This window comes from Aquarana catesbeiana, linkage group LG01 (assembly GCF_042186555.1).
Source record: "Aquarana catesbeiana isolate 2022-GZ linkage group LG01, ASM4218655v1, whole genome shotgun sequence".
Classification (NCBI taxonomy): domain Eukaryota; kingdom Metazoa; phylum Chordata; class Amphibia; order Anura; family Ranidae; genus Aquarana; species Aquarana catesbeiana.
The window spans coordinates 440,299,524-440,321,566 of NC_133324.1; the positions used below are offsets into that span (position 1 = coordinate 440,299,524).

Genomic DNA, 22,043 nt, shown 5'->3' on the forward strand with positions numbered 1-22,043 from the left:
AATTCAGATAAAGGTGTCATAAATGAGCAATAAACACAAACCAAGAAAGTAATAAAATATTTTCTCTGGTACATGGGTGTGTTGACGTCAGATAAGACGCACAACAGTAGATGGACGCTAGAATGTATTAATCACAAAGATTCATTGGTGTAAGTTCAGAAGTCAGAGGTATTATGCAAGGAAAATCACTGAATTGATCATATAAAAAATATATAATGTTGTGAAGCAAATTTTGGATATTTCCATGGCTTCTTTCTGATCAAAACACTGAAATATTATTTTATCATTTCAGCTAGCAACCCATATTAATAATTAAAACACAGAGTTACATTCTTAATTGATTTAACCAATATATTGTAAGCAATGAATATATAATGTAAAAAAATGTAAATTATTTTTAGTGGTAATGCTAAATAGTGATACTGTAGATCAGGGTTTCTCAACCAGGGTTCCTCCAGTGGTTGCTAGGGGTTCCTTAAACAATAGGCAATTTCTGCCTCTCAGATTAGTTCCCACTGACACAAATTGATCTTTTCCCTTAATGAGCAAAAGTATTTTATGTTACATTGTTCTGTACTACTCAATGGTGAAAAATTATTATTTTTGTCCTTGTGAAATTCAAATGGCAATATGGTGTCAGAATTGTTAGAGGGATGCAATGAGGATGACAAGAGCTTCACAGCTCAAACACCTGCTAGTGGCAGTGGAGGTAAAAGAAGAAAAATAAAGGTAGACAGGAGACATTGGTCTCTACATTTAGTAAAACTACTACTACTACTAACACCCCTTTGTGGAGTATCTGTGAAAGAAAAAAGAAACAGAAAGCAACTTGACTTAAATGTTTTAACAGCCTGTAGGAAATATGTGTAGTGGACGTCGTCCTGCTGAACGATACCTAGCCAACATTATATCTTTAATGAGACCAACCCTTTGCTTTACGCTTATGTGGTCAATTCCTGGGAACTGTGCACAGGGTTTATTTGCCATGCCGCAAACAGGTAACCAATAAGCAACTGTTTAAAATATGGTTACAACATACTGCCCTCTACCACATAGCGAAACCCAAGAAAATATTTTCCTAAAAAGTTCCCCTTTTTTTGCCAAACCTTTGACTTGGTGGACATTTTAGTTTGCAAATTGGACTAATCACCTGAACTGACCCAGGGTCAGCATCCAGGTGCTCTCTTACGTTCCATTCAGTGGGCTATCAGAAAAAGTGGTAATGTTGTCGATCTAAGCCTTGGTTCACACAACTGTGCGGGTGGTTCCCACTGCAGGTCTGCACCTGTTCCCGCAGCTGCAACCATTTGTACAGAAGAATGCAGGAGATGTGAGTGGGTGCCATTAATCTTAATTGTAACATGCACTGGAAATCACAATAGCCGCTTCCTGCACTGGGAACCGCACTGCACTTGCGGCTTCCTTGCAGGCTGTGATTTCAAAAATGGAGCAGGGACCATTTCCCTGCATTTTCAGGAGGCACAGCAGCCCATTCAAATGAATGGGCCGCCGTTCCAGTGCAAAATGCTGTTCGCAGAGCCGCACAAGTGTATGACCTGGTCAAATTTTTAGATCATGTAATCATTTTCCACATTGTGTGCCATTTATTTCTGGCCTACTCATAATAATCTGAATGATCTTGAAAACTGAAAACTTACTTTTTGAAGAATCCCACATATTTACTTCCTTGAATTCACTATGTCCTGTGAGTAAGCACTGCTGTGTCACATATTTCACAGAGCCTGCCTTCTGATCTACAGAGGTGCTGAGAGGAGGAGTTTCAGGAGGCAGAGTTGGTACAGGAATCACTACTTGCAGGCAGCAAAGTACCATGGGGTATGTAGTAAACAGAAGAAAAGAAGCTGCAAAGCATGCAGAGAATCCAGGAAGTTATGGAAAGAGATGACCAACAGAGAGGCATAACTCACAATATTAAAAGTGGGTTCTTCAAGGAAGCAATGATGATGTTATAAAATGAAAGTGTGAGATGTGCGCAGGGCAATCATCTACCGAGGGAGGAGCCTGACAACAGCACCGGTCAGGAGCCGATAGTGAGCTTATGAAGCCCACAAGGCTTCTATCAGTATGCGGCTAACAGGCTAGGCTGCCTGTGCTCCACCCGTGACTCCCCCCATCCCGAAGCTGTCGTGCTGTGCCCTAGCCCTGTGAGGAAGGGAGGCTGCTACCTTTGCCGGAAGCCACTGGGAAGTGGCAGTGAGCGGGCTGCGAGCAGAGCGCTGTGAGAGCCAGATCTGCAGGACCGAGGAAGCAGCTTGGGCGCCTGCCGGAAAGGCGGAAGGTAAAAAGGAGAACAGCATATTCAGGGAAACCCAGAGAAGGTCCCGGAGCTGTAGGAGGGAGAAGTTGAAAGCGAGGAGAGGCGTGTGTGGAACCCGGCGGTGGTGCTGAAGGAGCAGGTAGGATAGACTCAGTCAGTGAAATCCCTGGCAGTCCAGGCAGAGGGCTGGCTCCTAGCCTCGTCCCCTGGACACCCCTCCTGGATATCCCAGGATACCGGCATGTAGCCTGGCCTCTGGCCACAGCCTCCCCTATAGCAGGGACAGGCAGAATAGTGGAGGACCCGCAGATAGGAAACTTCTGATCGTGGCAGAATTCAGAAAGCCTCCAATTGGTATGTGCAAGATCTGAAGTGGGGTGAGTTAGGTTTGTTCTCTATGATTACATGCCTGGAATTTGATATACCCCCAATGCGATGTACCCCTAAGGTTATACTCAGGGATCAGCAAACAGGCAGTCGGTGAATGAGACTAATAAGAAGGAGAGACCATATAAGAGGCTGGGGTTACAAACGAGGCTATGCAGAAGATACGATAAAATCGAGGATAACTGAATGGACTGACTGGATGGACCCCCCTCCCTCTCTCTGCTTGGATACCCTACCTGGAGTCCCGCATTTACCTTTTCGCACTTAGAACAAGAGAAGTGAACAGAGAATATTAATCTTAAAGCAGCGGAAGGTAGTAGGGAATTAGAGAATGTTTAAGTCTGACACCACAGAGATTAAATATAGAATCCCTTCACCCCAGAACATTGTCAATTCAGAACACCCCTAATATAAAATAAACAAAATGAGAGGCAAGCCAGTGAGAGGGGCGGGAGCAAACCCCCCTAAAGTAAACGCTTGTCCTGACACAATCAAGAAATATATGACACAAGAAGGTGGCAAGGAAAGCCTAGGAAAACAACTGGGGACAAAGAGTAAGCAAACGGAGGGAACTTTTAAAAATGGCCATAGCAGACAATCTGTGGGAGCAAACAGCTCAATGACCGTAAATGAAGAGCCAGAGGAAGGTAATGAAGCAGAGTCAAGAACAAAAAGCCAACTTCCAACTAAGGGTCAAATGGCAGAGATGTTTTCTAGACTGGAACAATCCCTAAAGGGGGATATGGCAACCTTACATGGAGACTTGAACCAGATATTAAAAAGAGTGGAAAAAACGGAGGAAAAACTGGACATACAAGCGGTAGAAATTAAAGCACTTAAAAAACAGATGAAACGGTTACAGAGAGAGCAGAGGTATACGATGTATAAAGCAGAAGATCAGGAAAACCGCAACAGAAGAAAAAATGTAAGAATTTGGGGTCTACATGAAATACAGGGAGAAGATCTACAAAGTAAAATGGATAAAGTATTTGGTCCATTGCTGGAAATATCAGAGATTAAAAAAAATGAAGTTTGAAAGAATACACAGGATCAGTAATCCTGCAGATATGGCTGGAGAAATCCAGAGAGATGTGATTGCAAGATTCCATAACTACAAAGACAAAGAACAGATTCGGGAAGGCCTAAAAACCAACCATCATGTTAAGTACGAAGAAACAGTTCTACAGATATTCCCAGAGCTGGCATCGGAGACCCTGGCAAGGAGAGGAGTTCTAAAACCTTGCTGGAAAAAAAGAAGATCCATAAGATCCAGTACTCATGGGGCTTCCCAGCCTGTTTAATAGGGTGCAAGGATGGCCGGTCAGCAACTTTAAGGTTTCAAGAAGAATCGGTTAAATTTTGTAAAAGATTGGATTGGCCAATTTCAGAGATCCCTGGCTGGTGGGAATCACTTGAGAAAACAACAAATATGGAGGAACAACAACAATGGTACCCGATCCCAAAGAAGAAGAAGGCTTCAACAAAGTAAAAAACATAGAAGGAAATAAAGAGGGATAACGGAAGGGGGGAGCTGGATTGGGATGGGGGGGCGGGGGGAATGGGAGGAAAAGAAATGAAGTATTGGGACTTGGGGAGCTGGGCGGGCTTGGGGGAACCCCCTAAGTAGAGGGGATATTGGTTCTGTCTGGGGTGCAAAATCAGAGCTCAACCTCCGGGAGAGAGAATGTAGGAGTGGGAGGGAATGCCTTGGATCCTTTGGCCACGGGGTGACCAAAACTCCCCAAAAGGTGTAGGGGTTGGGAGGGGAACCTCTCATAATCAAACTAAGGTCTGCCCTGAATCCGATGACTCCTCTTTCCTCATTGAATTCCCAACAAGACTAATATTTATTTTTGTGCCCTTTTCATCAAAAGATCTCCCTGATAAGCGGGTATAACCAACCTGATCAAGTGGTCAGGTTGAATGAAGAGGATGGGATTGGGAGCTGGGAATACAAAGAGCAAAGATGACATTATTAAACTTTTTGACTTACAACGTGCATGGGCTAAATACACCTAGGAAAAGATATAACATACTAAGAGAAATTAATCAATTCACTGCAGAGGTAGTCTTCCTGCAGGAGACACATTTCTCTCATGAAACAAATTTAAAATTAAACTCAAAAGATTTCCCAAAATGGCTTTATGGAGATTTTACAACTAAACGGGCAAAGGAAGTAGCCATAGGATTTGCCATAGGAGTAAGGTTCACCCTGGAGGAAAGATTAGTAGACCCTGAGGGGCGCTACTTGTTCCTGAAGGGAAGACTATGTGACGTAGACTGCACTCTGGCAAGTATCTATTGCCCCAATAAAAACCCAATTAAATACCTAAGATAGACAGTTTGTCCCGGGCACAGGAGACTGGGAATGTACAACGGAAGATGTTAAAAAAAGAAGCTATACCAAAATCAACTGATGGATGTATGGAGAATACAGCACGCTAAAACACGAGATTTTACATTTCACTCCCCTGTGCACGGGACATACTCAAGAAGATTATTTAGATCGAACATAGGTTTCTGGAGTCAGTGATTAGCACAAATATAGTTCAGTACAACCTTTTCAGACCATGCCCCAGTGACTATGAAAATGAAGCTAGATGGGGTCCAAAATAGGGCAAACATATGGAGACTACAAAGAACTAATTCAGGATAAAGTAGCGGAGGACAGGATAAAAAAAGAATTAGAGCAATACTTCAAAATAAATGATACCGGAGAAATATCAGAAGCCACGCTATGAGGCCCATAAGGCCTATATTAGAGGCTTCTGAAACTGAATTAAAATATTTAGGAGTAAAAATAACACCATCTGTTGAGACAATATACCAAAGGAACTTTATCCCACTACTGAATGAAATAAAAAAGGAAATAAACAAAACTGCAACAAGATACCTGTCCTGGATAGGAAGAATAAATATCTTTAAAATGGTAGTTTTACCAAAGATCATTTACAAGATGCAAATGCTACCAATTCCCCTCCCACAGGTATATTTTAAGACACTAAAAACGATATTATTAAGGTTTATCTGACAAAAAAAGAATCCCAGAATAAGTCTGATGGTACTGATCAAAGATAAAACGCAAGGGAGGCTGGGGGTGCCAGGTCTCAAAAATTACTATAACACAATATTATTATCATGGGTGTTAGAATGGGTAAAAAATAACAAAGAAAAAAGATGGGTCAAATTGGAAAACACGATTAGCAACGCAGCATTGGGGAAAATAATTTGGATACCACCATAATTTAGAGAATTGAGTGAAAATACACATTATATAACACAGAAAGTATTGGTTACATGGGATTTGATGCACAAAAAGGAAAGATGGGAATTTAATTCACCTCTGATACCATTAAAAGAAACTATTTATTTTCCACCAGGGAATAGGAGATTGTTTGGGGATTGGATAAAAAAAGATAACGCACAATTATAAGATATAATGGAGAAAGGTAAAATATACACACTACAGGATTTAAAACACAAAAAAGATTTCATGGTAATTGATGAATGGTGGTACTCCCAGCTGAAACATTTTGTCACTACATTGCCCCAACCAATAAGATCCGAAGAGAACCTATGGCCATAGGTTATGCATAGCAGCAAGCATATAGAATGGGATCTCAAGGATCTACAATGTACTGGTGGGACTGAATGGGCCGGAAATACCGCCATTCATAGGAAAGTAGGAAGAAGAACTGGGAAAAAGAGAGAAAGATCAAGATCTTGGGAAAATACTGAGGTTGGCACACACCATGGCAATAGATAGTAACACTATAGAAATGAAATATAAATGTTTAGCACGCTGGTATATAACACCTGATAAGGCACATAAATGCCAAAAGGAGGTTTCACAGTTATGCTGACATGGTTGGTTGTAACGCAGTAGGAACTATGGCCCATATATGGTGGATTTGTCCAAAAATCAAAAAATACTGGAGAGAGGTGTTGCAGATAATAAAGGAGATCACCAGTATAGAGATACCAGAGGAACCTTGGAGGCATAGGCGTCGCAAGGGTTTGGCTATCAAGGCTGGAGCCCCGAATGTGGAATCCATAGCCCGAGTCTCAGCGGGTCGTGGCTGCGGCGGGCGGCATTGGAGGTGGAGGAGAGACGAGCGGGCGGATGAGCAGATGACATCATCTCTCCGCTTGCCTGTCCACTCTTCCGCCATCACAGCCGGGCCACTTAAATATAGGAGCGATGTACGGCGGGGAGCAGAGAGATGACATCATCTCTCACTGCCCGCAACACATCAGCGCCCATACGATTCCCCATTCATCGGGCATAGGACGAGCGCAAGTGTAACTGACGGCAGGAAGCATCCACAAACCCGCCCGCAATCAGTGCGGTGTGTCCCGGTTACACCGCATCAACATCTGTTTACCACCAGACATGGAGTAGCTCTGTCTCTCCAGGGACGGCCTGAGACATGTAGTGAGTAATTCAGATTCGGCGGCTGTGGAAAAGATACTGACTTATCGCACCTGCCCTGGGACCTGGTAAAGTAGGATCTTTTGCATACCCTAAAATCCATTGATGGTGCCAACACCATTGCAATAGCTGTACTACCCACCTTGTCACCCGATATACTTCTATTCCCCAACTGGGATCCAACTCCCATGTGACAGGACTTGGTCTGTATATATTATTGGATACATGCATGGCATCTCTCATTATTGCAGCTATTCAAATGGAGATTCACCTCGGATGAACTGTATATATGTATACATTCCACATTGAGACCCACCATTATATGCTTCTAAAAGAGCTAGTAGCCTGTACCATACAGATAGTGGGAGGCTCACGATACATCATAAGCACATACAAATAGTGGACTATACTATCAGTCTCTTGGGCTCATCCACTTTGGTAGCCATCATTCATGACAAACGCACAACCTCATCCTGCAGCATCCTTCCATGAGACAGCTAGCATTCTTTAACGCAGTTCCATCTGTTTCTCAGACACATGGTCTTGCAGTATTGGAAGATATGAACATTCATGCTAGGAATTCCGCTCATGCTAGTCTCTGACAGAGACTCTTTACCACGTGATCAGCCGTGTCCAATCACAGCTGATCACGATGTAAACAGCTTTGGCGATGTAAACAGTCTGACAGATGCGAGTAGAGGAAAGCCGATCGGCTGCTCCTCTGACAGGGGGGTCTGCGCTGATTGTTTATCAGCGCAGCCCCCCCTTGGATGCCCACCCAGGACCACCAGGGATGCCACCAGGACCACCATGGATAGCCACCACCGATGACAACTAGGGATGGCATCCCTGGTGGCAATGTGTGCCCACACATGATGCCAATCAGTGCCCACCAGCAATACCTGCCAGTGCCCCCTAATCAGTGATGCCAATCAGTGCTATCTATCAGTGCCACTCATCAGCGTCCATCAGTGCCACCTATCAGTGCCCATCCATGCCCATCAGTGCCCACCTATCAGTGCCCATCATTGTCGCCTATCAGTGGCCATCAGTGCCACCCATAAGTACCCAGTGCAGCTTTTCAGTGCCCATCTGTGCCGCCTATGAGTGCCCATCAGTGCTGCATATCAGTGCCACCTATCAGTGCCCATCAGTGCCGCCTATCAGTGCCCATCAGTGTCGCATATCAGCGCACAACATCAGTGCCCATCAGTGCCACCTCATCAGTTTCCGGCAGTGTAGACTCATCTGTGCACATCAGTGAAGGAGAAAACGTACTTATTTACATAATTTATAACAGTAATGAAGAAAAACTTTTTTTTTCAAAATTTTCGGTCTTTTTTAATTTGTTTAGCAAAAAATAAAAAAATGCAGAGGTGATCAAATACCACCAAAAGAAAGCTCTATTTCTAGGAAGAAAATTATAAAAATTTTGTTTGGGTACAGCATAGACTGCCCAATTGTCATTTAAACAGCGACAGCGCTGAAAGCTGAAAATTGGCTTGGGCAGGAAGGGGGGGGGGTGCCCTGTAATGAAGTGGTTAAGAATGGATAGATTAATCCAGTGTTCCTCAACTTTTTTCCAGTCAAGGCACCCTTTAAAATTATGGACAATCTTGAGGCACCCCATTCTAATATTTAAAAACAAACTAGTTTTACATATTGCAGCAGCATCCATACATGTAGAACACCCAACATTAAAGGTGATTTATTCTTTCAAAGCAAATACTTTTGCACACCTGTACTGACCGGTATTCCAGCATTTCCTCTTCCTCTGTTTCTCTCCCCCATGCAGCTAATGTGACCCCAGTGCTGACAGAGAGGTACAGGGGAGAAGGGGGGGAGGGTCAAACAAAGATGTTGGGCAAGTGCCCAATGTCCCCCTTATCGACCAATGAGATCAGCAATTGATAGGAGGCTGGCTTGCACAGTGCCCCGAGGTTGTAATGGCGCACAATGAACAAAAGAGGGCAGGCTTGATCCACCCACTGACTTCTACACAATTTTTGGCCAATTTGGAGCTATTTTTAGGCATTTTATCAAGACACCCCTGAAGAACCCAGAAGGCACCCCAGGGTTCCTAGGCACACTGGTTGAAAAAGGCTAGATTAACTTATTATAAGCTCTACTTACAGCACACAGTCACAGGTATTTCTATACTGGGTATCATTCTACATATAAATTGTCATAATTTGTATTAGAAAAGTAGCAACTTTTATGCTTTAGTAAGTTTAATTCATCTTGATACCTGTAAAAAAAAAAAAAAAAAACTCACTCTTTCCTAACATTTTCGAGTGCATGCAACTGACAAACAGCACCAAATTAGACATGTATCTGCCTGCAGTTGATTGCAAGAATCTGTTCTTTCAGTAATAATAATAATACTTTCTAACTAATGGCTAAAGGATGATTAGTTACATGATTATAATTCTCAGATCTAAGCTTATAATTAATTAGTGTATAGTTAAATTTGATGGTATACATGTTAAAAAAAAATAAAAAAACTAAAAAAACCTAAACAAGTTTAAGAAATTCGGATTGATTTAAAAGCGCTTTCTATTTCTAAAATTCGAGCGTTGTGCCTAGGTATCTGAAACTGAAATGAGTACAATTAAATGCAAATGTTCTGCTTACGTTACATTAACAGTAGTTATAGAATATGCCACAGATGTGAAATTTGACTCTGTTTTGAATAAAAGTGCATGTAAAATGCTAACATGACAGTTTCCTGCTGTCAGGTTGAATGCAAGCTTTGTTACAAAGCCCAATCCACTGATTTAATGAAAAAAACTATGTAAAAGAAATGTAAATAATATGTAAAGGAAAAATAGAATGTTTACATTTATACAATATTACAATATTAATACATAATACACAGGATACATTTGACCTCTTTTTTTTTTTTTTTTTTTTTTTTTTTTTAGGAGGGAATTGTGTCCAAGCAACAAATTGTAGGAAGCTACTCAAGAGAAAAAGTTGTAAAATGCCATGCTTGACTTAAAAAGTTTCAGTGCAGTCTATTGTGTTGTACTACAGTGCCCCCTAGAGGTAAACCAGCTACAGATGGAAAGCGCTTTTTACTTAAACTTATTCAAAATGTATGTTTACTTATAGAGGATAAAATAATAATGTAGAATCGAAACATAGCAAAATAATTCATGCAGAAAAAACGGTATATAAATACTTTTTGGAGTGACTCAAAAAACTAACTTACTAAGCTTATAATTTCAAATTTCATGGTTTATCTTTTCTGGCAAAATAAGCTTGCCATAGCCGAGAAAATATGTCTATTGTAGAACAATTTGCAGGAAGATAACAGACCATTTTCTGCAGCTGGATGTAAATCTATGAATTTTCAGCTAGAGCAAAAAAGGTGAAATAGGTAAATAACATTATGAATACAATTATTATTATTATTATTATTATTATTATTAATAAACAGGATCTACTGTATAGTATTTTTATTTGTTTTGTATTTCATTAAAATTTTTATGAAAATAGGCACGGTAATGGTGGAAATTACAGTCAGGATAGTGGGGGCATGGTGGGGTATCAAGGATTCAGAAAGACCAGGGGGACTCCTGGGCACTGGGAGTTGAAGCAGCAAACAGTGGGTGTGGTCACACTACATTGACAGTGGGAGGAGCTTAAAGGGGTATAGTTTAAAGGGCCCTGAGACTACACTCTTAAACCATTTTGAGCTTCTTTTTTATTTAAATGTCCTTTTTTTTAAAACATTAAGCATAATAGATACATGTGTAACATCATTTAAGTATTTGATTTTTTTCTGTATTTATACAGTAAGCTCTGCAAAATGAATGGGAATCCAACATTTCTGGGAGTGTTCAATCCTACTATCTTCCAGCTCCCCCTTCTGCTGTCAAGACTCTGCCTGACAGTGCTTAGACCACTTTCTGATGAAGAGTCAATCTGAATTCAGTAGCAGAAGAAGGAGAAAAAAGGGAACTCTACCTGCATAGCTCCAGATGGCAGAAACTGTGAGCACAAAACCTAGTAAAGGGAAGAAAACAGAGTGAAAAGAAATATAGGAGAAGAAGGGAGGAGCAGGCCTAAAGGGAACAGGCAAGGATTTTAGGAAGAGATTGCATGTTGGCAGGTGAAGCTAGGGAATGCAGAGCGGGGTTTGTGCACTCACGTACAGTATGTAAATGGCCTACACCTAGAGCAAGTTTGTTTTTATCTACAAACATCCCTTACCTGCATAGGCAGTTTTTTTGTAAAGGTGAACTATCCTTTTAACTGTTTCCTGAGCCTGATTTGAAGTCACTAAAGGGGTTCATGAGTGTCCTGCGGCAGATACACTGCACTGCTTTGGGTGCATGAAGCACAGAGGGGTATGAAGTAACACCTGTATCTTCCTGACAGTGTCACTGAGTGTGCCGCTTGTCTGTGCACCGCCACCCGCTACCTGAAAAAGCCCTGCCGAGCCCTCTCAACCATCTCTCATCAGTCTCTCCCTCAGTTCACAGCCTTTACTGAGGGAGAATGATGTATAAATGAATCACTCCACCAGGCATAGTAGGCAGTGGGTGGCAGCGGCCAGAACTATTTATCTTGTGCAGCGTGCGGCATGGATATGGTGCCTACACACCCGAAAATGGAAATAAAGTCCCTACTCTTCTATCACCTCCCGGGCCCCTCTGTTGACCTGATGGGGCCCAGGAAAATATATGTATACACAATGGTAAGCAAGTTGGAGCGGTTGTGGGTTGTACTGCCCTTTCAGGGACCCTGCCTAACGTTCGAAGGCGCTGACTAGACTGTTGGTGCTATATAAATCCTGTACAATAATATTAATAACAGGTTATGTGCAAACACAGTTCAATGCATGCATCCCTAACTAGCTACTCTAGAGTGTGACTGTCTAGGCATACCTTGAAAAGGTGAGAGTCCATTACTTGGCTCAAGTCCATGCTGTGGGTCACAGGAGAGCCCCAGGGAGCTCCTGGGTGGCTGCTGGCTGTAAAGGGTTACATCTGTGAGCCTCTTGCTTCTGTTCCCATGACTGGAGCTGGAGCAGAGACCTGTCTTCCTCCCATGCAGACTCTCTGTGAGAGCACAGGGAAAGAGACAGAGCCCAGAAAGAGTGGGAACTGGAGAACAACAAGCATTAACCCTAGTTGCCACATCATCCCTTTAAAATCGAACACATATTAATTACACAGGTTCTGTGGCTGATTAAAATGGTAATTCACCCGGTGTCTTATCTGCATTAAATTAGCCTCAGAACCTGTGTAATTCATATGTGTTCGGGTTTAAAGGGATGAAGTGGCAACCCTAGCATTAAATGTTCCCCAACCTGGGCAGACTAGCTAGTTTACTAACATGGTACATTCCCTTTTGCAGGCAGCTGCCTACAGCCTGCCTACACACTGTTCACTTTTGAACCCCCTCATCCACTGATCAGCTTTGCACCTCTTCATCTACTGCTCCCCTCTGCACTAGACATGTACAGAATGGAAAAAGGTGGCAAGGTGGCAATGTATTTATGTGTGAGGAGAAGAGGGGGAAGGGGGCTGCACTATGACAAGATGGTTGTGACATCACAATCTCTACCTTGTTCAATCAGAGGGTCCAAGCAGGGTTGCTGCTCAGCACATGACCTGGAAGCTGGGGGCAAACACTGTAGTAGCCGTGCCTACTACAGTGATTTCCAGCTTCCGCAGGTATAGGCCAAATATGAGGACCAATGTAACTATGTAAAAATTTTGATACATAAACTTCCGCTTTAAAATGTTATCATCTCTTGATTCTGGTGAAATTCGGCTGGAACTAAGAGAGCATGACATAGAAGAAGAATCTGTCTTCTAGAGAAGCATCTCTACAAACCAAGATCAACTAAATAGGCACCATTTTAACTTTTACTTTTTTAGGGTCACTTTAAATACAGAACATTTAATGAAACTCTTTTTCATATGAAAGATTGATTTTTATGATAAAGCAGCGTTTAGGCCACAGTTCTTTGGTAAGCTGTTCAATGTCAAAAGACATTTATTTACCAGGCCCTTCGTTGTGGGATAAGAGCAAGTATCTAGTACACATACTGTAAACGTTCACTTTTATTTGCACGTATATTTATGCTTTTCTGTGTACATTTCCTTTTATATACCCCAAGGTGAACTTGATCACTTCATTGTGAGTTTAATTTAGGATGTAGATCTAGCAGGAAGGGTTCAAATATCAGTTTAAACCTACAATCAAGTAAGTAAATGTTGACACAATTAGAATTTATTTCTTTCACATAGCATTTTTGGCACTCATTGTTCAGGATAGCATTTCTAAAGTTACCTGTTTTAGCCAAGGCAAACCTACAAAAAAATTGTTACACATTTGTTACTCCAGTCCAGACTATAATAGGGCAACATGTCATTTAGTTCAAGAAACCAATCATACGCTATGTACTTCTTGTTAAACACATTTTTTCTCACCTGCACCATTTAATGTCCACTTAACCATTGCAGCATTCCATTGTATGAAAGGTTCAGTTTGTTTAAGGAACAGAGCACACCTGTGCTGTGTGACGTGCTATAAAATCCACTGTGTCAACATACAAGGTTTTAAAGACAAAAAGATGCCATACTATTTTCTTTTTCTAAGTTTTGTTACCAAGCAACTGGTAGTATCTTAAGTGGCTAGGACACTATAGATAAATAAATGCCTATATATTGCCCATCTGCTAAGAACTAATCCACATATCATGACCTCATAAAGGGGATTATTTTATTCAGTTTATAGATTTATTTTGGACTTTACAGTGCCTTAAGTCTAAAAAGCAGTGATAAAATAAAAAAAAAACCTAAGGTAATACTAACGGTAACCTTGGGTCCCACCATCGTCATATGCCCTGTCGACCCACAGCTAACTGACAGGCCTCAGCAATATCTAATGTTGGGGTCGGAGGGGGCATGTATAGAACTGTGCAAGCACCAACCATTAGGGCTGATCTATGGGAGACTGAGGCATCCTGTGATACCAATACATAGAAACAGAAAAGTGACAGCAGAAAAAGACTGAGTAGTCCATCGAGTCTGCCCATTTTATTTATTTATTTATTTATTTTGTTTGTTTTGTTGTTTTTTTTGTTTTGTTTGTTTGGATTATTTTATTAACCCTGTTGTCTGACTATAGATCATCCCAAGACCACCTGCTCTCTAGCTCCCTTGTCACCTCCTTCCATGCTCGCCTCCAGGATTTCTCCAGAGCTTCTCCCATCCTTTGGAACTCCCTACCCCAATCTGTCCGACTGTCCTCTAACCTATCCATCTTTAGGCGATCCCTGAAAACCCTTCTCTTCAAAGAAGCCTATCCTGCTTCTAACTAAAACTGTTTTACTTCCTCCATCAGCTCATGCCCCAACAGCTATTATCTTTTGTATCAATTGACCCTTCCTTTTTAGATTGTAAGCTCTAACGGGCAGGGCCTTCTGATTCCTCTTGTACCAAATTGAAATGTAACATAATGTCTGCCCTCATGTTGTAAAGCGCTGTGCAAATTGTTAGCGCTATATAAAACCTGTATTAATGATAATATAATAATATAGATCTATGTTTATCCCAAGCATGTTTGAAGCCATTTACTGTTGACTGTCTCACTATTTCTGTTGATAATTTATTCCAATCATCAACCACCCTTTCAGTAAAATAATACTTTCTAATGCCCTGTACACACGACCGATTTTGCCGTCGGAATAAACTCTGAAGGTTTTTACGACAGAGTTCCGATGGAATTCCGCTCAAGCTGTCTTGCATACACACGGTCACACCAAGTTCCGACCGTCCAGAACGCGGTGACGTACAACACGTACGATGGGACTAGAAAACGGACGTTCAATAGCCAGTAGCCAATAGCTTCTGTCTTGTACTTGCTTCAGAGCATGCATTGTTTTTGGTGCATCGGAACAGCATACAGACGAGCGTTTTTTACGATAGTAATTTGTTCCATCGGAAAAATATAGAACATGTTCTCTATCTAAGTCCGTCTAGTTTTTCGTCAGAAAAAGTCCGATGGGGCATACACACGGTCAGAATATATAATGAAAAGCTCCCATTGGACTCTTTCTGTTGGAAATTCCGCTCGTGTGTATGCGGCATTAGATTCGTTTTGAACTTTCCTCCAGTTAGTTTGAGGTCATGTCCCCATGTTCTTGATTTTGGTTTAATATTGAAAAGACTGCTTTCCTGAACCTTATTCAACCCCTTGATGTATTTAAAGGTTTCAATCATGTCTCCCTTTTCTCTTCTTACCTCCAGACTGTACATATTAAGTTCCTGAAGCCTCTCTCAATATGTTTTATTCCCCACACCTTTCCCCATTTTTGTTACCCGTCTCTGACCTCGTTCTATCCTATCAATATCTTTTTTGTAAGTGAGGTCTCCAGAACTGGACACAATATTCTAAATGAGGTCTAACTAAAGATCTATATAGGAGAATCAGAACCTCCTTCCTCCTGCTGGTGATCCCTCAAGTGATGCATTCTAGAATTCTATTCGCTTTTCCCACTGCCTGGGCACACTGTTTTCTTATTTTGCAATCAGCTGAAATAAGCACCCTTTTTCCTCTGTAATGCTGACTAACACTGTACCCCCAATGTTGTACTCTCTCAGGGGATTATTTTCCCCTAGGTGCATTATTTTACATTTAGGAATATTGAACTGCAGTCTCCACTGCTTTGACCAATCTTCCAACAATGCCAAATCATGTTCCTTGTTATAGACACCTCCAGCGATATCAACCCTATTACACACCTTTGTGTCATCAGCAAAAAGACATACCTTGGCCAACAAAGATTTAGTTATATCACTTACATATAGGTTACTATAGGTTACTATAGGGAACTTCAGTCATTTTTTCAACTTTCCATCTATTAAATCTTCTGCCCTTGTTGTTTTAACTTTGGATAGTAAAACTTTTTTTCCTGTCGCATCATAGCATCATGGCAGCATACATTTTGGGTTGTGACTCCGCCCCCACAACCTGATAGGACCACATAACTATAAATTGTAGAGTGGGCCCCCGCCCCAGTATTATCTTATTTTTCCTCATCTGTCAGGACCAAACGGATTAAGAAGCACCCCCTTACCGCTTTGCCCCAGCCAGGTTCTAGCCTCTCCTGGGTGGAAATCCCTACCTGTACAGCCTCTAAACGAGCTAGATGGAAGGAGCCCCACTCTGGTGATCTCAGGGATGTGTCAGTGGCTTTAGTATAAGCCTTAAACAGGCTTAGTTGTTTTTGCAGTGGTCTCCAAGTTTCTATTTCCTTCACTGGGGCTCCTGTGCCTTGTAGTCCCTCCGTGAGACTCCCGGGATGGCGCCGAGCGCCTCGGCGCTTCCGCGCATGCGCAGTGCACGGCTTCAGGGCGTTCTCTTCATTTTGCCAGGCTCCAAGATGGCGCCGGGCTAGTGCGGCGCTACTGCGCATGCGTGAGTGGGACGTGACCTCGGCGGCCAGGGCGGCAACTTAAAAAACCTACTGATGCTGTTTTTCTCTGCTCCTGCCTGTTCACTGTATATTTGGCTATCTGTGTGCTCTGTCTGCGATCCTGGTGTTCCCCCCTTCTGGGTAAGTGGCTGTTAGGGATGAGCTTCGAGTTTGAGTCGAACTCATGTTTGACTCAAACGTCGGCTGTTCGCCAGTTCGCCGAACAGCGAACAATTTGGGGTGTTCACGGCAAATTCGAAAGCCGCAGTGCTAATTTTAAAGGCTTATATGCATGGTATTGTCATAAAAAGTGTTTGGGGACCTGGGTCCTGCCCTAGGGGACATGTATCAATGCAAAAAAAAGTTTTAAAAACTGGCGTTTTTTCGGGAGCAGTGATTTTAATAATGCTTAAAGTCAAACAATCAAAGTGTAATATTCCTTTAAATTTCGTACCTGGGGGTGTCTATAGTATGCCTGTAAAGGGGTGCATGTTTCCCGTGTTTAGAACAGTCTGACAGCAAAATGACATCTCAAAGGAAAAAAAGTCATTTAAAACTACCTGCGGCTATTAATGAATTGCCGGTCTGACAATACACATAACAGTTCATTGATAAAAACGGCATGGGAATTCCCCACGGGGGAACCCCGAACCAAAATGTAAAAAAAAACTGGGGTGGGGTCCCCCTAAATTCCATACCAGGCCCTTATCCGAGCATGCAACCTGGCAGGCCGCAGGAAAAGAGGGGGGGACGAAAGAGCGCCCCCTCCTCCTGAACCGTACCAGGCCACATGCCCTCAACATTGGGAGGGGGGTGCTTTGGGGTAGCCCACCAAAGCACCTTGTCCCCATGTTGATGAGGACAAGTGCCTCATCCCCACAGCCCTTGGCCGGTGGTTGTGGGGGTCTGCGGGTGGGGGGCTTATCGGAATCTGGAAGCCTCCTTTAACAAGGGGACCCCCAGATCCCAGCTCCCCCCCGTGTGAAATGCTAAGGGGGTACAAAAGTACCCCTACCATTTCACAAAAAAACTGTCAAAAATTTTAAAAATGACAAGAGACAGTTTTTGACAATTCCTTTATTTAAAGTCTTCTTTTTTCCATCTTCTATCTTCTTTCTTCTATCTTCCTTTGGTTTCTTCCTCCATCTTCTTCTTCCTCCGATCCTCTGCTTCTTTCTCCGGTGTTCTTGTCTGGCATCTCCCTCCACGGCATCTTCTTTTCTTCATCTTCTTCTCTTCATCTTCTTTTCGGGCCGCTCCGCATCCATGATTGGATGTGAGGCTCCTGCTGTGTGACGCTTCTCTCTTCATCTTTTTCTCTTCATCTTTTTCTCTTCATCTTGTCGTCTTCATCTTCTTGTCTTCATCTTCTTTTCGGCCGCTCCGCATCCATGATTGGATGGGAGGCTCCTGCTGTGTGACGCTTCTTGTCTTCTGACTGTTCTTAAATAGCGGAGGGTGGGGCCAGCAGATCACCATCAGCCTAATAGGTAAGGGGGGAGGAATCCTTTTGGTAAGTAGTGAAGATTAATAAAAGAGAGCAGGATTCCACTAACGCTGCCTAAATTGGTCAGCCCTATCAGGTCCTCAAGATCATCCAAATCAAGATGAAGAGAGCTCTCGCACAGGAGAAGCCGCTCCGGCCACAGACGAAGCCGCTCACGCAGAAGAAGTCGATCAGGCCATAGGGGAAATCGCAATTCAGGTCACAGGATTCAGTTTCGAATGTTCTGGAAATGAAAAATTTGTTGCCTTCACTCAGCAGCAAGGCTAGGACTCATCCTCCCCTTCGGTATCGCAAATTCTAGAGTTTCTACAGTCAGGTCTAGAAAAAGGCCTTAGGTCAAGCACCCTGAAGGTCCAAGTGTCGGCCCTATCTGCCTTGACAGGGGTCAAATGGGCACAAGATCCCCTTATTATCCAGTTTCAAAGGGCCTGCCTAAAACTAAGGCCCCCAGAAAACCTTCCTTCCCAGTCTGGGACCTCTCAGTTGTTTTGGAAGCCCTCTCTAAAGAACCTTTATTCCCGCTCGAGAACATCTCCCTCTGGGACCTAACACTAAAGGTCTCATTCCTGATAGCCATAACATCGGCTAAAAGGGTGTCAGAGATGCAAGCTTTACTGGCTAATGAACCGTACCTGATCGTTTAACCAGACAAATCAGTCCTGAGGCCTTCAGATCACTTCATCCCCAAGGTATCCTCATCCTTCCATTTCAACCAAGAGATTAATCTCCCAGCACTTGTCATGGATCAGGGTGACCCTCATCCATTAGACGTCAAGGGCAACATCTTGGAGTACCTCTCGGCAACCAGATCCATCAGGAAAACGGAGAGCCTTCTAATTATCCCGCATGGATTCAAGAGAGGTCATGCGGCATCTTCACGCACCATTGCGTTATTCGCTAAGTAACCATCAGATACCTGAGGGCTTAAAGGCACATTCCACCAGGGCAGTGGCAACTTCCTGGGCGGCCTACTGTAGAGTCTCGGCGGAAACCATTTGCAAAGAGGCCACCTGGTCTTCCAGGAATACCTTTATGTCTCACTATAAGGTGGATTCCGCTCGCTTATCCACAGTGGATTTCGGAAGAACCGTTATCCAGGCCAACTCTTCTATTCTTTGTTAATAAACTTAATTTGCATTCCCACCCAGTTGCGAGTTATTCCCCAAAGTGTATGCTGCCATGATGCGACAGGAAAACGGAAAATTGTATACTCACCTTTCCGTAATTTTCCTTTTCCGTCGCATCTTCATGGCAGTATACAATCACCCACCCTTCTGAGGTGATGTGTATATATACAGAGAATACTGGGGCGGGGGCCCTCTCTACAATTTATAGTTATGTGGTCCTATCAGGTTGTGGGGGCGGAGTCACAACCCAAAGTGTATGCTGCCATGAAGATGCGACAGGAAAGGAAAATTACGGAAAGGTGAGTATACAATTTTTGGTTTTTCTGCCAGTAAATACCTTATACAGCCTTCCTGTTTCTATTTTGAATTTAATTTGGTGAGCGAAAGCCAGTAGAGGGATTGACAGAGAGGAGTAGCAGACACGGAGCGACTGGTAAGGTGAATGAGTCTGACAGCAGCATTCATGATGGATTGAAGGGGTGATAGCCTATGTAGAGGTAAGCCAATGAGAAGGGAGTTTCAGTAGTCGAGGCGAGAGATGACCAGGGAGTGAATTAAGAGCTTTGTTGTGTCATTGGTTAGAAAGGGGCGTATTTCGGAGATGTTGCGGAGGTTGAGGTGGCAAGATTTGGACAGTGATTGGAAGTGGGGCTTAATGGAGAGTTCAGGACTACACCTAGGACCTTGGCATGTGGGGATGGACTGATAGTTGTGCCATTGATTTTGACAAAGAGATCAGGAGAACAGGACCATGTACAGAGCCTTGTGGTACCCCACTAGTGACTGGTCTCTGTTCTGATTGAACCCCATTTACACCACACTCTAAAAAGAGCCATTCATGGTCCAACAACTATATCTTGAGGTTCTCTTAGAACTCTGGGATGAATACCATCAGGGCCCATTGCTTTATTTAGCTTTAACCGAGCCAGTTCCTCTGCTACCTCCAGAAATCCTATAACTGAACCGTCATTAGTGCAATTTATTTCTGAGAAGACTGAACAGAAGTAATTGTTTAAATGGTTTGCTACATCCCGGTCTCCCTCAAAATATGTTGTGCCCAGTTTTCATTTTAGTGATCACATTGTATTTTTTCCTTCTATCACTAATGTACCTAAAAAAGGTTTTATCATCTTTCTTAATAGACTTAGCAATTCCCTCCTCTTTCTGTGCTTTGGCAACACTGATAATGTGTTTGGCCTCCTTTTGTCTATTTTTATACTCCTCTCTGTCAGGTACACCTCCTGTTTTCTTGAATCTTCTATATGCTATTTTTTTTTCCTTTACTATCCTACTTACCTCTTTAGTGAACCATATTGTTGTTTTCTTCAGTTGATTCTTACTAACTTGCCTGACATATATTCTAGTTACCTCCAGGATGGTAGACTTTAATAGTGCCCACTGATTACTTACTCTTATTTTAGTTTACTCCAACCTTTCAGTTTATTTTTTAGAAATTTCCCCATTTTAGCAAAATTTGTCCTTTTAAAATCCAAAACTTTTGTTTTTGTATATGATTTTTCAGTTCTTGTTTTAATATCAAACCATAGACATTGGTGATCACCAGAACCCAAATTCTCTCCCACCTCAACATCAGAAAGTCGATCCCCATTTGTCAGTACTAGGTCTAGAAAATGATCACCTTGGGTTGGGCTTTTTACTAACTGTTTTAGAGAAACCCCAATCCGTGCTTCAAATACATCCCTGCTCCTGCTTGTAATAGCAGTTTGAGAATTCCAGTTAATGTCAGGCATGTTATATTCACCCATAATCAAAACCTCTCCCTTCATTGCCATTTGTGTGATCTCGTCAATCAACAAGTTATCCTAATCTTCAGTCTTGCAGAAGGCTCCAGAGAAGAACCTGCAGATGTTCTGCGGGTATGGGAGCAGATTGCAAATGTAGACCACTTAAAAAAGAAGGCTTTTCACTGTCTAGGGGTTACAAACAGCTTTAGGAGTGCACAGTGAATTTGCTTTTAAGTAAATCAACCCCCATATGTGACTATTTTACCATCTGTTGAAATAAAATAAAAAACCTTTCCACTAAAATCTTGTTGGATCTCGGGAAGTTTTTTTTTACCTGTAAATGAGTTAAAGTTTATCACGTATGCTTGTTCAATCGCTTGGTAACACATATTGCTAATCAGCCAATCACATGGCAGCAACTCAATGCATTTGGGCATCTAGACATGGTGAAAACGACTTGCTGAAGTTCAAACCGAGCATTAGAATAGGGAGGAAAGGGGATTTAAGTGACTTTGAACGTGGCATGGTTGTTGTTGCCAGACGGGCTGGTCTGAGTATTTCAAAAACTGTTGATCTTTTGGGATTTTCACGCACAACTATCTCTAGGGTTTACAGAGAATGGTCCAAAAAAGAAAAAATATTGAGTGAGCGGCAGTTATGTGGATGCAAATGCCTTGTTGATGTCAGAGGCCAGAGAAGAATGGGCAGACTGGTTCAAGATGATAGAAAGGCAACAGTAACTCAAATAACCACTCGTTACAACCAAGGTATGAAGTACAATGCCATCTCTGAATGCCCAATACATCGAACATTGAAACAGCAGCAGAAGACCACACTGGATGCCTCTCCTGTCAACTAAGAACAGGAAACTGAGGCTACAATTTGCACAGGCTTACCAAAATTGCACAATAGAAGATTGGAAAAATGTTGTCTGGTCTGATGAGTCTCGATTTCAGCTGCGACATTCAGATGGTAGGGTCAGAATTTGGCGTAAACAACATGAAAGCATGGATCCATCCTGCCTTGTATCAACGGTTCAGGCTGGTGGTGGTGTAATAGTGTGGGGGATATTTTTTTGGCACACTTTGGGCTCCTTATTACCAACTGAGAATCGTTTAAATGCCACAG

The 22,043-nt window shown here is 42.5% G+C and overlaps 1 long non-coding RNA gene across 2 annotated transcripts in view; it reads left to right on the forward strand.

The window, feature by feature from the left end:
- Positions 1-10,158, forward strand: part of LOC141146443 (uncharacterized) — a 47,033-nt gene extending 36,875 nt beyond the window's left edge. For both annotated transcript variants that reach the window (XR_012244903.1, XR_012244940.1), the window contains exon 3: positions 10,022-10,158. This is a non-coding gene — a long non-coding RNA (uncharacterized lncRNA). The remainder of the gene's footprint in view (positions 1-10,021) is intronic.
- The last annotated feature ends 11,885 nt before the right edge of the window (positions 10,159-22,043 follow it).